Here is a 17,651-nt window from a genome sequence, read left to right on the forward strand (position 1 = left end):
CCTAGAAGTGCGCATGCTCTCTAAGTTACAATGTGGTCTCATGTCTCATGTTCAGGCCGCCAACACGGCCCTGTAAACCAGTTGCAGGCGGTTCTAATGAAACTGCTACACTTCAGTATAATCTCCTCACTCATTTTGACACAGTTGGACAAAAATGGTGTCAATAAGAAGGGGAGAGCCTAGCGGTGCATCATGTGGAGTTTTATTAAAATAGGAAACGTCTAAGATATTGTAGGAGTGTGTTTACAGACAAATATTGCATCAACACGGGACAGACTTTGTTCCGTATATTCATAACTTTCCAACGGCCTACACATGTTGGTCACACACATCTACACTCAATTTAAAATTAATTAACAAAATAAAACATCCCTCCCTGAGCCGTCACCTTATCGTGGTGGAGGGGTTTGTGCATCCCGAAGATCCTAGCAGCTATGTTGACGGGGGCTTTATGCCCCTGGTAGGGTCACCCATGGCAAACAGGTGTCTAGGGGAGGGACCAGACCAAGCATGGCTCATCGACCTCTACGATGACGACCAACCTGGGCATGAATGTTCCCTTGCCCGGACGCGGGTTACCGGGACCCCCCTCTGGAGCCAGGCCTGGAGGTGGGGTACGAGAGCGAGCGTCTATTGCTGAGGCGGCCGGCCGGAGCTGTGGCTGTAAGGTCGTTGGTGCCTGTCGTGGCGGTAATCCCAGGACTCGTTGGTGGACACCAACAGTGAGGGATGCCGTCAAGCTGAAGAAGGAGTCCTATCGGGCCTTCTTGGCCTGTGGGACTCTGGAGGCAGCTGATGGGTACCGGTGGGCTAAGCGACATGCGGCTTCGACTGTTGCCGAGTCAAAAACTCGGGCATAGGAGGAGTTCGGCGAGGCCATGGAGAAAGACTTCCGGATGGCTTCGAGCAGATTCTGGTCCGCCATCCGGCGGCTCAGGAGGGGGAAGCAGTGCTCCATCAATACTGTGTACAGTGGAGATGGGGAGCTGCTGACCTCAACTCGGGACGTAGTGGGTCGGTGGAAGGAATACTTCGAAGACCTCCTCAATCCTACCAACACGTCTTCCGATGAGGAAGCAGAGCTGGCGGACTCAGGGGTGGACTCTCCTATCTCTGGGGCTGAAGTCGCTGAGGTGGTCAAAAAGCTCCTTGGCGGCAAGGCCCCGGGGGTGGATGAGATCCGCCCGGAGTTCCTTCAGGCTCTGGATGCTGTGGGGCTGTCCTGGCTGACACGCCTCTGCAGCATTGCGTGGACATCAGGGGCAGTACCGCTGGATTGGCAAACTGGGGTGGTGGTCCCCCTTTTTAAGAAGGGGGACCGGAGGGTGTGTTCCAATTACAGGGGAATCACACTCCTCACCCTCCCTGGTAAGGTCTATTCAGGGGTCCTGGAGAGGAGGGTCCGCCGGATAGTCGAATCCCGGATTGAGGAGGAGCAGTGTGGTTTTCGTCCTGGTCGCGGAACAGTGGACCAGCTCTATACCCTCTTTGGGGTCCTGGAGGGGGCATGGGAGTTTGCCCAACCAGTCTACATGTGTTTTGTGGACCTGGAGAAGGCATTCGACCGTGTCCCCTGGGGGCTCCTGTGGGGGGTACTCCGGGAGTATGGGGTACCGGACCCCCTTGTAAGGGCTGTCCGGTCCCTGTACGACAGGTGTTAGAGCTTGGTCCGCATTGCCGGTAGTAAGTCGGATTCGTTTCCGGTGAGGGTTGGACTCCACCAAGGCTGCCCTTTATCACCGATTCTGTTCATAACTTATATGGACAGAATTTCTAGGCGCAGCCGAGGTGTTGAGGGGATCCGACTTGGTGGCCTCAGGATTGGGTCCCTGCTTTTTGCGGATGACGTGGTCCTGTTGGCTTCACCTGGTCGTGATCTCCAGCTCTCGCTTGAGCGATTCGCGGCCGAGTGTGAAGCGGCTGGGATGAGAATAAGCACCTCCAAATCTGAGACCATGGTCCTAAGCCAGAATAGGGTGGATTGCCCTCTCCGGGTCGGGAGTGAGGTCCTGCCTCAAGTGGAGGAGTTTAAATATCTCAGGGTCTTGTTCACGAGTGAGGGAAGGATGGAGCGCGAGATCGACAGATGGATCGGTGCGGCGACTGCAGTAATGTGGACTCTGCGCCGGTCTGTCGTGGTGAAGAAGGAGCTGAGCCAGAAGGCGAAGCTCTCGATTTACCAGTCGATCTACGTTCCTACCCTCACCTATGGTCATGAGCTGTGGGTCGTGACCGAAAGAACGAGATCTCGTATACAGGCGGCTGAAATGGGTTTCCTCCGCAGGGTGGCCGGGCTCTCCCTTAGAGATAGGGTGAGGAGCTCGGTCATCCGGGAGGAGATCAGAGTAGAGCCGCTGCTCCTCCACATCGAGAGGAACCAGTTGAGGTGGCTCGGGCATCTGGTCAGGATGCCTCCTGGACGCCTCCCTGGTGAGGTGTTCCAGGCACGTCCCTCTGGGAGGAAACCCCGGGGAAGGCCCAGGACACGCTGGAGGGATTATATCTCTCGGCTGGCCTGGGAACGCCTCGGGATCCTCCCCGCAGAGTTGGCAAATGTGGCTGGGGAGAGGGAAGTCTGGGCTTCCCTGCTTAGGCTGCTGCCCCCGCGACCCGACCCCGGATAAGCGGCAGAAGATGGATGGATGGATGGATGGAAAATAAAACACAGAAAATATAACAGCCAGCAAAAATGTCTTTTTGTGTAAAATCTGCGGCGGTTCCAGCCTCCTCCCCTATGCGGCTGCGTGTTGGGCAGTCATGCTTGCCTAGCGACAGACATAACTCTTGCACGCTCCTCAAAAGACTCGCGACTTTTAAAATTGTTTACTGTGAACTACCTGGAACTGTACCGCCTTATAATAAAAATGTAAAACTGACGCGAAAAGGCACGGCTGCAGAGTCAGTGAAGATGTTTATGAGTCAAATTTTTCAACATGTCAGCCACTGTTCAGTCAAGCATGGTGGACTGTGACATCTAACAGTATCAGGAGAGCAGGATCATTCATTTATATGCTGTAGGCATATAATTGTAATTATATTAACAAATAAAAATACCACGTATACCACGTATACCAATTAAAATGTATTTTAGTGTTGTCAAACTGTTGGGATGATATGACTTCCCAAACAAATACAGTTCAATATGTAAGGATTAAACTATGAGAAGCCGAGACACCACAATGCAGCGTTGTCATCACCATGGTCCGACATGGTAAACCTTGTAACCGACAACTGTTGTCAAGTAGTGCGTTTCTCTCATTCACCAGTCAAAAAGTCAGCTGATCTGAACCAGCTGATTAACGTGTTGCTATGGTGACGCCCACAACGGAGTAAGACAGTAATTTAACTTGCCCAACGAGTAATGACCACGGTATAAATTATATTCATTTGTCATCACACTCCTCCCATCTTACCACATGCAGGTGAACTGACACAAGTGTTATTTGTATAAGTGTAATGTTGAACACAAGTTTGATTAATTGATTACCTCATCGCTCCTTTTCGTAAGGCGCTAGCACAAAACATACCGGTGCTGTTTTAGCCGGGAGCCTGAAAAATGTGATTTCCATATGACAGCTCTCTTGTTGATTTAAGCACTGATGTGGTGTCCAACACTTGTTGCAGCTGCCATGTTACTGTACAGATAGATAACATGAAGTCAGTTATCTTGTGTAGGAGGCATAAATGTAGTTTATATGGGGAATCATCACTGGGTGGATAGTTGGTGTTATATTGTTTTCATGGTGATATGGATGCCCACATTGGATTCAGTTGTTTAATGAAAAAATTAAGAGGACAAGAAGAAAAAACAAAGGAGTCATGAGTCAAATCAGTGGTGCTGCCATGTTGGTTGACGTGAACTCTTTCCTCCACAAAGAATTTGCATAATTGGAACAGACTGATAGGATCACACAGCCACATGTGGACAGCATGTTGATGTCAAGAGGTCATACAGGAGCTGGAGACCAGGAATGTAAACTGCCTATTGTACCAGTCCAAGTAAAATCAAAGAAAGGAAACAAAATTATAACAACATTTGCCTTCTTGGACCAGGGGAGTACAGCAGTTTTCTGCACTGAAGGCCTGGTGCACAAGCTACACATCAGGGGAAGGAAATTCAATGGACCACTTTCAGAAGATTGTGGAAAGGCCATTAATAAGGATAAGCCATGCATAACAGTCAATAGAGTTTGTTGCAAATTTGGACGAGCTTTGGCAGCAACAGTTTAAAAGTTACTTTTCAGAAAGCAAATTTGATGAGCAGCCTGGAATGTCAAGAGGTCAGAAATTTCCGGAATTTGTCACAAACTCTGCCAGACAGGTGGATGGTCATTTCCAGATTGCATTACCTTTCAGGAATTTCCCCATCTGTATGCCAAATAACAAGAAGGTTGTCCAACAATGTTTAAGCCTTCTAAAAAGGTTTCATAGGGATGCAATAGGTGCCTGATGAAGAGCTGGATCGTAGTGATGGCAAAGTGTGGTATATACCACACCATGGTGTCTACCATCCCACCAAAGGAAAAATCAGGGTCGTGGTTGACTGTGGAGCTAGTTATCATGGTACCTCTTTGAACACCCAACTTCTACAGGGACCTGATCTTACTAATTCACTAACAGGAGTCATCACACGATTTAGGAAGGAGCCTGTTGTATTCATGGGTGATACTGAGTCCATGTTCCGTCAGGCTTTGGTCCCACCCAGTGATGAAGATCTGTTGAGGTTCATCTGGTGGCCAAAAGGTAATGTGGATCAACCACCATCAGAATATCGGATGAGAGTACATCTGTTTGGTGCAACATCATCCCCCAGTTGTGCTAACTTTACACTCAGAAAGTGTGTAGAGGACTTTGGACATCTCTACAGTGAGGAAACTGTGAGCAAATTATTGCACTGTTTCTATGTAGATGATTGTCTTGCATCAGTAGCAACAGAGGAGGAAGCAGTTTCATCACGTAAAGAGTTGGTCCCTGTGCTCTAAGGGAGGATTTATTTTAACCATGTGGATGAGCAACAAGCCTGGGGTGCTGAAAGACAACCCAGAAAACCACAAAACTGAAGGTATGGAGGAGCTGAACATGGAGTTGGATTCACTCGTCATAGAGAGAGTTCTGGGTGTGCAATGGAGCATAAAATCAGGCTTCTTCAAGTTAAAGATCAATGATCTCTGATATGTTCCATCTATCATTCTCTTGGGATGCTGAGCCCTGTGGTTTTATCTACCAGGAAGATCTGAAGAGACTTATGCAGGAGGCAAATTAGCTAGGATGACATTGAACCATTCCATGAAAGAAAGCTAAAATGGCTGCTGCAGCTCCACTCATTGGACAGGTTTGAGGTCAGTAGTCTGAAACCTGCAGGATTTGGAGAAATCACGAAATCCCAGTTGCATCATTTCTGTGGCGCAAGTGAAGATGGGTATGGGACAGTGACACATTTGCTGTCTGAGAACTATTGCTCAAAGCTACACTGTGCATTTGTGATGGGAAAGGCTAGTGTGGCTCTTCTCAAGTCTGTTACAATCCCCCGAATGGAGCTCATTGCTGGAACAATGGCCAGTCGAGTTGACGTGCTTTGGAGAAAGGAGTTACAAATGGACCTTATGAGCTCTGTCTTCTGGACAGATAGTGCTTCTGTTCTCAAATACATCAGGAATGAGACTTCACGGTTCAAGGTCTGTGTGGCAAACCGGGTCTCACTGATCCTAAAGGTCTCATCTACTGCACAATGGAGATATGTGGACACTGCAAGTAATCCAGCAGATATAGTCTCAGGAGGTGTGAAAGTGGACATTTTTATGAGTGATCCCATGTGGTTGTCAGGACCTCAGTTTCTTCTACATTCTGAGAGTGAGTGGCCAGTCAACCCAGCTGCCCCCAGATGATCCTGAGGTAAAAACAGTTGGAGCATTACTGGAGCATTACTGATGTCAGCAAAGAACAACTGGAATCCTCTGTGAAAGAGTCGCTAACCAGCATCAAAAGGGGAACTGTGTTTAGAAGTCTTTCAGTGGAAGAGCTGGACAGGGCTGAGTGTGCCATCATTAAGTTCAGTCAGAGAAAGATATTTCCTGAGGAACTATCCCACCTTGAGAAAGGACAGCTCATTATGAAATGTAGCCATCTTCATAAGCTCTGCCCACAATTGCAAGATGGAATTATGAGAGTCGGCGGCAGGCTCAGTAGATCATCAATGCCTGTTGAGATGAAACATCCCATAATACTTGCAAAGAATCAACACATCTCAGACCTTTTGCTTGGACATATACATCAGGAGGTGGGACATGGTGGTTGGAACCACATTGTGTCTAAGCTGAGGGAAAAATATTGGATGATGTTCAGTACGGCCATAAGGAGGGTGCTCTCTAAATGTGTTATCTATTGACGTCTAAGTGCCCTGCCTGTGAACCAACAGATGGCAGACTTGCCCAATGACAGAATCATTCCAGGTCAACCTCCATTCACTCAGGTGGGAGTTGACTATTTTGGACCCTTTTTAATAAAGGGCAGGAGGAGGATTGTGAAGAGATATGGTGTTATCTTTACCTAATTAGGTCAATTCGGACGGTGTTTAATGCCCTTTTTAAAAGTGCAAAACGTGGATAAGGAAGGTCTTCATACAGTCCTGTGCGAGGTTGAAGCCATCATTAACAGGTGACCAATAACTAAGGCCTACTTGGACTCAAATGACCTGGAAGCTTAAACTCCAAATCACCTTCTTTTGTTCAAGTCCACGCCATCTTTTCCACCAGGAGTATTCCAAACCACAGATGTGTACACACATAGGAGGTGAAAACAAGTCCAATACATAGCTGATTTTGTTTTGGAAAAGATGGGTAAAGGAATATCTACGGAAACAACAGGAGCGTCTGCGTTGGACAGGAGTGAAGAGGAACCTTGAGTGGCTGTTCAACTATGATACCAGCTTTATGTGAAAGCTCGGACAACAATCAATGGAGATACATTAGTCCAGGTGTGACATGGTGGCAAGGGGGGGGGGGGGGGGGGGGGGGGGGGGTTTAGACAAACACCAGACAACGCCACCCTGGGGTAGTCACCCAGGGAAAGGTATCTGGGTGGTTACAATCCACCCCAGACACCCAGGTCTGTATGCAGGAGGCAGAAAATAGTTCCAAAAGAATAATTTATTTAAATCACACAAATTGATTGTATTCTACTAAAAGTTATACCAGGATGGAGCAAAAATTAACCTGGGGCTGAGACCTACAGAATTGGGAGGAGGGAGTCCTAGATGGAAAGGGGAAGGAAGGTCCTAGACACACCACACGTGAAGTTAAACCCACAAATGAAATCCAAAGAAACACGACACACGAAAAGGACACCACCACCAGGGACGCCCATTCACCATCCGAGGCTCAGCACCTGGAGAAAACAACAACACAAAAGAAACAAATTAAATTCCACAAATTAACAACCAAACAATCCTAAGTCTAAAATACACCCTGGTCCCAGCACACACACCTAGACCAACACGCACACACACACACACACGCAGTTAAAACAATACAATAGCTGTGGAGATTCTGTTGGTGCTCGTGAAAACTGAGCGTCGCAAATACGTGTAAAATTGCACTTATCCAAGTGTCCAGAGTCCGCTCAGATCAGTCCGATCACAGAAAGTTCTCCAGCGCCGCTTTCAGCAAGATGAAGCTGACAAGGTGAAAAGTCTTCCTCCAAAGCAAAACAGCAGTGGCGGTCCTCTGCAGGGTGGATCCAATGTCACACTGCTGCACCATAGCTCTGTTGTGCCGTCTGAAACCGCAGTTTTGTAGACCCTCTGATCACAAGCTGTCAACCCCTGTAGATGATACACGCTACGCTGTCACGCTAACGCGTAGCACCCAGCTCTGGGCCTTACGGGATATGAACAGCTGACATCCACCGCAGCATGCAGGATCAAAGCTTAGGGCCGTCTTCTGGGCTTGATAAGGAGCAGGCAGCCAGCAGCAAAACCCAAGAGGTTGGGCATGAGGTGTACAGAGTTAAGAGGAATGGCCAGAGTTCAGTTCCTTGTGGTGCACCAGTGCTGCTGACCTCCATCTCAGACACACAACCTTTCAGTCTCACAAACTGTGGTCTGTTTGTGAGGTAGTCATAGATCCAGGTGGTTGTGGAGGTATCCACCTGGAATTTATGGAGCTTCTCACATAACAAAGCAGGCTGAATGGTATTAAAAGCACTTGATAAATCAAAGAACATGACCCTCAGAGTGCTGCCTGAATGGTCCAAATGAGAGTGTGCTCTCTGGAGCAGGTAAATGATGGTATCTTCAACCCCAAGTCCATTACGATATGCAAACTGTAATGGGTCCTGAAAGGTGTTTACTTGCTTGCTGAGGTGAGCCAATAAGAGTCTCTCCAGGACTTTCATGATGTGAGATGTCAGGGCAACTGGTCTGTAGTCACTTGGTTTAGCTGGTTGTGTTTTTTTAGGCACTGGAACAAGGCAGGAGGTTTTCCACAGCATTGGGACTCTATTTTGTCTCAGACTAGTGTTGAAAAGGTGCAGAGTTGTTTTGAGCAGGTCTTGAGAACTCTGGGACTGACACCATCTGATCCTGCAGCCTGGTTCTGGTTCAGTTTCTCCAGTTGCTTCTTAACCTGATTGCAGGACACAAACAAGGTGGAGGTCTCAGGATGTCCTGATGTGGAGGGAGATGAAGCTGTGTTCTGCTCCATGACTGAGCTGCAGGGTGACAGACTGGACAGGAAAGCAGTGGGCTTATGGAGGGTGTGTGGTCTGTTGGGCTGGAGGTAGGGGGTGAACTGAACCTATTGAAGAATATGTTCAGCTCATTAGCTCTGTCCAGACCTCCATCAGACCAAACATCCCTCACGTTATTCTGCTGGAGCTGACTTTCTAACTTCTTCCTGTAGTCTTCCTTGCACTTCTTAGGTTGGGTTTTAAGTTGTTTTTGTGTTGCCCTCAATAACTCCCTGTCTCCATCCCTGAAGGCTTTCTTTTTGATGTTCAGTAGCTTTTTCAGGTCACTGGTGATCCAGGGTTGTTTATTGGGGAAGCACCTCATCCTTCTTGTTGGGACGATGCTGTCCACACAGAAGTTTATGTAATCTGTCACACACTCAGTCATGGCGTTGATATTGTCTCCATGAGGTTCACAGAGGACGTTCCAGTCTGTAGCCTCAAAGCCTCCTCCAAGAGCATCTTCAGCTTCAGCAGACCAGATTTTGATAGTCTTTGTGATGACTGGTTGCTGCTGAACGATGGGCTTGTAGGTGGAGGTGAGCAGAACCAGATTATGGTCAGATCTTCCTAAAGGAGGCAGGACAGAACAACTGTATCCATTATTCATATTTGCATAAAATAAGTCCTGCATTTTATATTCTCTGGTGGAGCAGCTGACAAACTGTTGGTATGTTGGTAGAGTTGCAGAGAGAGAGTCTCCGGAGATCCCCATGAATGAGTTTGGATGCTGTGTTTGTAGCCGAGCAATGATGGAGCTGATGACGTCACAGGCTGTGTCTGGTGCGGTACCAGGTATTATATAAACCGCTACCAGAATAACACAGGTAAACTCTCTGGGTAAATAATATGGACAGAAGCTCACAGTTAACAGTTCGATGTCCCCTTGTGTATCCCTTGTATCTTCTCCTTGACAGTAACATGTCCAGGATGACACCTACGCTGGTTAACAAGCACTACAATTCCACCACACTTTAGCTTCCCGCTGTGTTGTCTACTGCAGTGTGCACGGACCGTTTTAAAGCCCGGTACAGACACATTACAGTCAGGGATGTGTTCATGCAGCCATGTCTCGGTAAAGCACATATATGCACTCTCTGTATTCTTTCTGAGACCTTGTTAGCATCTCGAGCTCATCCGTTTTGTTAGCTAGCAATCTCGCATTACCCATAAGGATGGTTGGGAGAAATGGTTTAAATCTCCATCGCTTTCTCCGCTGTCTCACTCCCACTCTGCATCCTCTTCTCTTTCGTTTCAACTCCATCGGGATTTGATGTGTTGCTTCACTGATAATCCTGATTTGGGAGAAGTTAATCAGTTGATCCCAATTATAAACTAGTCTTTTGTTGCCACGGAGACTCATCATAACAAGTCTTGAAAGAGCCAATAATATGCAGAAAAGTCTCCCTTGCAGCACACCCTCCAAACCGGCATGAAATCCTCAGAAAAAAGACCTAATTTGAGGGAGTATCTATGTGAGAAGAGCTTGTACTTTAAAAAGAAAAATCAAGATAGCAAGTCAGAGCTACTACAGTTTGCTCCCATCAGACGGCGCAATCTAGAATGGAATGGGCGTACATGGAGTCACGGATCAACAGAGACGGTGATGCATAAAAAAAAAACCAAAAAAAAAACCATCCGGTCTCTTTACATACAACTCTCTCAGCCACTCTTTCATTTTCTCTTTGTATTACGCCCTTATGATGGCAGGAAATGGGCTTACAGTCAATCAAGCAAAGCGCTTACTAAAATCACACCACAACATTATTACAGATTTTGGAACTCAGCCCATACATAAGGCATACCTGGTTAAAAGACACACCAAGAATTTTTGCGAAAATGAGCGGCTTTTAAGTGTACCTCATGGCCCAAAAAATACGCTACCTATTGGAGGAAATGAGAGGGAAGTTTATCTTTTATAAAGCTTAAATAAAGCTAATCAAATGGCAAATAACTGTAAAAGGTGAATATATATGTTTTTGCCATTTATGTTACATACAACAAATAATAACTTTGCTACAGTCACTTAGGACAAGATCAATTGAATAAAAGTAAATACACAACTTTACCATATATACATGCCTGCATCTGACTTTTGAATGTAAACTGTAAAGCTGAAGTAAAAAGAAACAGCTGTTTAAAACAATGTCTTCATTAGTGCAGAGAAATAAATCCATACACATTTTTAATGTAATAAAATAAAAATATTATTCAGTCTTAGTTATTGATTCTATTTACAGAGTAGCTGAGCTTATATGTGGAGTATTGTGGTTTTGGATCCGCAAAGGATGAGCAAGCCTCCACAGACCTGTCTTCATCTTCACCTTCCTCTTCCTTCAGACTGTGTTCAGGGCCTCACCTTCACTGCTGTCACACAAGTTCCTTTTCTGCACAGAACCAGATAATGACATAAAAACAAGCAATAAAAGTGCCTCTTATCTTACTTTAAGAATGTATATGAGTTTGATTTATCATCATTTTCTATATGTATACTTAAACAAACGACAAACCTGTACTTCTGAAGTGAGTTTGGAAAGTCCTTGATGACAGCTGTGTTCCAGTTGTTACCTTTAGACAACAGAGCGCTGTCACTGTGCATGGCATGAGATGTGCTGGACTAAAATCTGCAGTTAGAAAAATTTCAGATCATCTCATAAATACCGTATTTTCACGACCATAAGGTGCACATAAAAGTCTTAGATTTTCTTCAAAATGTGCGGCGCACCCTATAGTGCAGTGTGCCCTTTGTGTGCATGTTGTTGTTGTTGTAGTAATCAGACGTAGTAGAGAACACCATGAGAAAGTTAAAGGGTGAAGTGTGGGCGTTAATTGTATATAAAAGAACAGGTATGTGCGTTATGCAGAACATCTTTGTTTTAACAACCCTGAAAATGGCAAAAAGACATGCTTATGAAGCACAGTTTAAATTGAAGGCCATCAACTACGCCAAGCAACATGGAAATCGAGCAGCCGAGAGAGAATTTAAGGTTAATGAATCGATGGTTCGCAAGTGGAGGAAGATGGAAAACGAGCTCCGACAGGTAAAGAAGACGCAGCTGAGTTTCTGTGGACATAAGGCAAGGTGGCCTGAGTTGGAGGAAAGACTGGAGCAGTGGATCATCGAGCAAAGAACAAGTCGGAGAAGCGTTTTGACGGTCAGCATTCGACTAAAAGCAGTAACGCTAGCAGAGGAAATGAAAATTGAACATTTCCAAGGAGGTCCGTCTTGGTGCTTTTGTTTCATGAAACGGTGCCATTTTTCCATCCGGACAAGGACTACGGTAGCGCAGCAACTTCCAGCAGATTATAATGAAAAGCTGGACATTTTCCGCTCTTACTGTAGCAAACACATCGCCGACAAACACATCCAGCCCAACCACATCACTAACATGTACGAGGTGTCGCTCACCTTCCGACATCCCGGTTGGTCACACTGTGGAGAAGAAAGGGGACCAGCACGGTAGCGATACGCACAACGAGGCACGAAAAGTCTTCTTTTACTATTGTGCTTGGCTGCCATGCTAATGGTCAGAAACTGCCGCCAATGGTGATTTTCAAGAGAAAGACTTTACCTAAAGAGAAGTTTCCAGTAGGAGTCATCATTAAGGCAAATGTAAAGGGCTGGATGGATGAGGAAATGATGAAAGAATGGCTGAGGGAGGTGTATGTAAATAAACCAGGTGGGTTTTTTTCCACGCATCACCATCGCTGTTGATCTGTGACTCTATGCGTGCCCATCTCACAGCCGATGTAAAAAAACAAATGAACTCTGAACTTGCTGTCATTCCGGGAGGCCTGACGAAGGAACTCCAACCACTGGACATCGGTGTGAACTGGCCATTCAAAGTAAGGCTGCGAGTGGCGTGGGAGCGATGGATGACCGATGGAGACCACAGATTCACTAAGAGTGGAAGGCAGCGCCGGGTGAGTTACGCCACAATTTGCGAATGGATTGTAGATGCTTGGGCTAACGTGTCTGCTGGCACTGTTGTGCACTTTCGCAAAAGCCGGCGTCATTTCAGAGGAGCCGCACGGCACGAAAAGTGACTGATAGTGAAGAAAGTGAACCTCGCATGTTTGCTGGAGATTTAGCGCAGCTGTTCAATTCAGTGTGGGTGTGGATTGTACCGGTATATTAAACCCGCGCCTTATGATCAGGTGCGCCTTATGTATGTGTTAAATACAGAAAGGGCACACATAACTGAGACTGCGCCTTTTAGTACGGTGCGCCTTATGGTCGTGAAAATACGGTAGATTGTAGGTGTAAATAGCGTCAGTTTGAGTAATCAAAATATTGTCATACCATCCAGTCAGTAATTTTCCGCCACTTATCCAGGGTTAGGTCATGGGGGCAGCAGCCTAAGCAGGGAAGCCCGGACTTCCCTCTCCCCCATAGGAGCATTTTCCAACTCTGTGGGGGGATCCCAAGGTGTTCTCTGGTCAGCCAAGACATATATTATCTTCAGTGTGTCGGGGGTCTTCTCTGGGGTCCTCTCCTGCAGGGACGTGCCTGGAACACCTCACCAGGGATTCCTCCTGGAGGCATCCTGAGCAGATGCCCAAACCACCTCGACTGGCTCCTCTCGATGAGTTAGGAGCCTGAGCCTGTGTGCAAGGCTGAGCGGTTCTGGCTAGACATTTGGACTCACCTTGACGCACAGTTTGGGCTCTGGAACCAGTACCCTCGAAAAGGGCAGGACCTTTTACTACTCTGGAGTTGCTCATGGTGAGAAGTGCCAAGCAGGTCTGGGCACTCTCATTGGCCCCCGGCTTAATGCCTGTACGTTGGGGTTTACCCCAGTGGATGAAAGGGTAGTTTACCTCTGGCTTTGAGTGAGGAATGGGTCCTGACTGTTGTCTGTGATTATGCACCAAACAGCAGTTCGGAGTACCCACCCTTTCTGGAGTTCTTGGTGGAATTGTTGGAGGGTGCTCCTTCTAGGGACTATGTGTTCTGCCAGGGGACTTCAATGCTCACGTGGGACCTTGAGGGGAATGATTGTGAGGCATGGAGGTATAAAAGGTCCTTGGTGGCAGGGCCCCAGTGGTGGATTAGATCTGCCCGGAGTCCCTTAAGGCTCTGGATGCTTTGGGGCTGTCCTAGCTGACAAGCCTCTGCAGCATCGCATAAACATTGGGGACAGTGCCTCTGGACAGTCACCCTTTTCAAGAAGGGGGACCGGATGGTGTGCTCCAACAACAGGGGATCACACTCCTCAGTCTCCCCAGTAAGGTCTATTCAGTGGACATTCGAATCTTGAATTGAGAAGGAGCAGTGCAGTTTCCGTCCAGGTCGCAGAACAGTGGACCAGCTCCATACCCTCTTTGGGGTCCTGGAGGGGGCATGGGAGTTTGCCCAACCAATCAACATGTGCTTTGTGCTTTTAATGTTGCTCCCCTAAATAAGAAGAAATTGGGTAAGATTATGAGGGCTCCCTGGTTTAATTCCGAGCTTCGAGCTCTAAAACAAGCGTCAAGGCGTTTGGAAAACAAATGGTGATCATCAGGATTAGAGGAATCTCACTTAACCTGGAAAGAAAGTTTAATTGTACACAAAAAAGCCTTACATATGGCAAGAACAGCTTATTATTCATCATTGATAGAGGAAAACAAAAAATTGATACTATTAGAGATCAAATTCACAATACTCTTCCTTCTACCTATAATGTTGAGCCTGTTGTGGTCTCCGAAGCATCCTTAGAACCAGGATCTGACTTGTGTCTAAATAGTTTCTGTCCTGTCCAACCCTCTGAATTAACTAAAATAATAGCTTCATCTAAACCATCCACCTGTATCTTAGACCTTCTCCCAACGAGCCTATTTAAGGACATTTTCCCTTTAATTGATACATCACAATTAAATCTTATCAATATGTCTTTAGTGACAGGATATGTACCACAATCATTTAAAACTGCTGTAATCAAGCCTTTACTTAAAAAGCAATCTCTGAATCCAGAGGCGATAGCAAATTATAGACCTATATCTAATCTCCCGTTTATGTCCAAAATTCTGGAGAAAATAGTTTCAGCTCAGCTACATGCCCACCTAAGCAGAAATAATTTATTCGAAGAGTTTCAGTCAGGATTTAGAGCTCACCATAGCACTGAGATGACATTGATGAAAGTTACTAATGACCTTCTTATGGCCTCAGACAAAGGACTTCTGTCCGTACTTATCTTGCTTGATCTTAGTGCTGCATTTGATACAGTTGGTCATAACATTCTGTTACAAAGACTAGAACAGGTAATTGGAATTACAGGTACAGCGTTAATCCCTTAACAGTCACCCCCCAAAATGCCAAATACACCTGAAAAAGACATACCCAAATTAAATTAGATGCTGTTCTTGAACCCTTTGGAGTAGATTCAAAAGCATGGTCTCTTTATAAAGATAACACTCCAAAGTTTTACCCTGAGCTTTCAGATTTCTTGTAACTGTAAGCAGCATAAAGTTATTGAAGTTGGAACACAAGGAAACTTCAGTTTTTTTCCCTCGTCTGAATTTCTCTTCTACTTTGTCAACATGCTGCTCATGGAGAGATGGAGATATGGACTGGAAAATCAGATGTAGCTGTAGCCTGAAGCCTTTGCTATGACAAGTTAAAATTTGGTGACAATAGCAGCCAAAATTATTGTTCTATGAGGGTTTTACTGTAAGTATGTTCATGCGCTCCCCAAAGTGGCCATTTGGAGTCTCCAAATGGCCACTTTGGATACTTCAACTTCAATAAGCTATAACTCCAGAATACTTCAACATACAATCATCAACGAGACCTTTAATGAAAGGTGGCATCAAGAGGAATCTTGTTGTATATTCATATGTACTATCAGTATTATTGAAAATCACCAAATGATGCATAAACACACTAAAAGCTTATTTTTTCTATTGTGCATTATAATAAAAGAGTCAGAATAAGTTTTACGGTCATCATTTTTATATATGTAAACAATATAATGCCATGTTACGTAATGTAAACAAAATGTAATAATAAAAACACCATAATACATTTTACATATTTTCATTAGTTTTGAACTATTGTCTGATAAAGACTGTTTGTAAAAGTAAAGTAAAAAAAAGCAGGAGAGCAGAATATGTAGCTGTTATGATGAGCAGGGGTCCTGGTGGTCTGAAGGGCAGGAATGTAGTCTTCCTCTGGAAGGAGCTGGTCCTTCTTCATCTGAAGAGCTGCTGGGTTTCCACTCAGAATCAGATGACAGACTAATAAAGACAAACAAGTTTTAATCCCACATTAGTACTGTGACTGTAATAAGCGTATGTTCTAACAGACGCGCATCCCTGCACGCATGCGCACACAGAGTATGAAAGCGGCTCACACACACACACACACACACACACACACACACACACACACACACACACACACACACACACACACACACACACACACACACACACACAGAAATCAGCAGCAGCTCCCATTTAGTGTTAGGGAAGCAGACACCCTTCCCACCTTTAAGACGAGGCTGAAGACTTATCTTTTTGATAAGTCCTATAGCTACGGATGGTTAGCATCCCTTAGTTATGCTGCTATAGGTTTAGACTGCTGAGGGACATTTTCTGATACACTGAGCTTCTTTCTCTCTCTCTTTCACCCCCCCAAATAACAGTGTTGCATCATTAACATGTATGTCTCCTGTCTCAGCAGGTCTCCCTGGCCGGGAGTAGCAGTTCCTGTGGTCTGTTGTCTTTCTGTCCTCTTCTCCCCACACAGCAGAGGCAGACGGCTGCCTGTTCTTGAGCCGGGTTCTGCCGGAGGTTTCCTTCCTGTAAAAGGGAGTTTTTTCCTTCCAACTGTTGCCAGTGTGCTTGCTCAGGATGGGAGATTGAGTTGGACCCAACTCAATCTGTTGGTTTCCTTATATAGGCTATTATGAATTTGCCTTCATTATGTTTTCTTCTCTGTCTGTAAAGCATCTTGAGATGGCATTGCCGTGATTTGCCACTATATAAATAAAGTTGAATTGAACTCGGAGAAGGCATTTTATCATGTCCCCCGGGAACTCCTGTGAGGGGTTTTCCAGAAGTATGGGGTACCGGACCCCCTTTGTACGAGCTGTCCGGTCCCTGTACGACAGGTGTCAGAGCTTGGTCCGCATTGCCAGCAGCAAGTCAGATTCGTTTTCAGTGAGGGTTGGACTCTGCCAAGCTTGCCTTTAATCACTGATTCTGTTCATAACTTTTATGGACAGAATTTCTAGGTGCAGCTGAGGTGTTGAGGGGATCCAGTTTGGTGACCTCAGGATTGGGTCTCTGCTTCTTACAGATGACATGGTCCTGTTGGCTTCATCTGGTCGTGATCTCCAGCTCTCGCTTGAGCGATTTGCAACAGAGTGGAAAGCGGCTGGGATGAATATCAGCACCTCCAAATCTGAGACCAATGTCCTCAGCCGGAATTGGGCGGATTGTCCTCTCCGGGTCGGGAGTGAGGTCCTGCCCCAAGTGGAGAACTTCAAATATCTCGGGGTCTTGTTCACGAGTGAGGAAATTATGGAGCGTGGGGTTTCCAGAGTTGCTTTGGGTTTGGACCCCCACCCCCTTTGCCTTGTTCCAGTGTTTACCTTTTTCTTTCTTCTTGGTCCCCCATTAAGAGACTATTAAACAGGAATCCCCATGATCACTAGTATGGTTGCTTTTCTTGATCCAAATATTTTGGATCTAGTTTAATTTTTTTCAAGTTACGCAAAAGGTTATACAGTTAATGCTTTATCAATACATATGTTATACACCTAATACAATTTAGTTAAACAGGTTATCAAAAAATTTACGAGTTATTTCTTACATTAACTCAAAAGTAATAAGGATAAAACACAAATCAACCTTTATGGAACACTGTGTTACATCATGTTCTTGTGATTATAGGTCATATCAAATATTTAAGTTCAATATTTCTTCAATCAACAGAATTT

Source organism: Telmatherina bonti, assembly GCF_933228915.1.
Source record: "Telmatherina bonti genome assembly, chromosome: 16".
NCBI classification, from domain to species: domain Eukaryota; kingdom Metazoa; phylum Chordata; class Actinopteri; order Atheriniformes; family Telmatherinidae; genus Telmatherina; species Telmatherina bonti.